At 56.7% G+C, this 737-nt stretch overlaps 1 protein-coding gene across 1 annotated transcript in view; it reads right to left on the minus strand.

The window, feature by feature from the left end:
* The window catches only part of Gas6 (growth arrest specific 6), a 31,024-nt gene that overhangs the window by 4,399 nt on the left and 25,888 nt on the right, over window positions 1–737 (minus strand). The window lies entirely within an intron of this gene.

Below are 737 nucleotides of genomic sequence, written 5' to 3' on the forward strand. Positions count from 1 at the left end.
CGACTCACCAGGCATTGTTACCCTCTCTCAGCACTGGAGGTTGGGTAGCCCCAAATGACCTTCAGTGGCTATTGTATTTTAAGGGTTTATGGCTCTTGTGGAAAGGAACCCAAGAGCTGAGTCCCAGACCTGTGCCTCCTTGGTCATGCCCAGGACTGGTGGGTACAGTTTCCATCGCTGGCATGCCCATTCATCAAAGCGCTGCAGGCCTCAGGTACCCACCTCCTCAGCCATGCCTTGAGAACACACTTCCTAGGACATACTTTCCCAGCCCCTTCCTGCTTTATCTCCCCGTGGGCCTGAGAGCCTGCTGCAGGCCCCTTCCGTGGGCCTGAGTGCCTGCTGCAGGCCCCTTCCAAGGGTGCTAAAGGCTGAGCTCCTTCCTGTCTTCATGCTACATCCTCTTTCCTCCTCTAAACGTTCTCTGATTTATAAGCCTCGTGAAGTCCCCGGCCAGCAAAGGCTTGGCACACTTCTGAGCTCTGTCATATGCGTTTGGACATGTCAAGGTTGGCTGGCCAGACTTTCCTTCCAGGTTCTCCCTAGGCTTGCCCATCCACTTCTAACCGTTGCACCATGTCTCCATCACTTCTTCCATGGCTAACTCCGTGTGAAGTCCAGATAGCTATCCTGGGAGCTGGGCGCTGCCTGCCCTGCTGACCCTGCCCTGCTGACCCTGCTGACCCTGCTGACCCTGCCCTGCTGACCCTGCCCTGCTGACCCTGCTAACCCTGCCC

The sequence above is a fragment of the Mastomys coucha genome, unplaced genomic scaffold, assembly GCF_008632895.1.
Source record: "Mastomys coucha isolate ucsf_1 unplaced genomic scaffold, UCSF_Mcou_1 pScaffold22, whole genome shotgun sequence".
Classification (NCBI taxonomy): domain Eukaryota; kingdom Metazoa; phylum Chordata; class Mammalia; order Rodentia; family Muridae; genus Mastomys; species Mastomys coucha.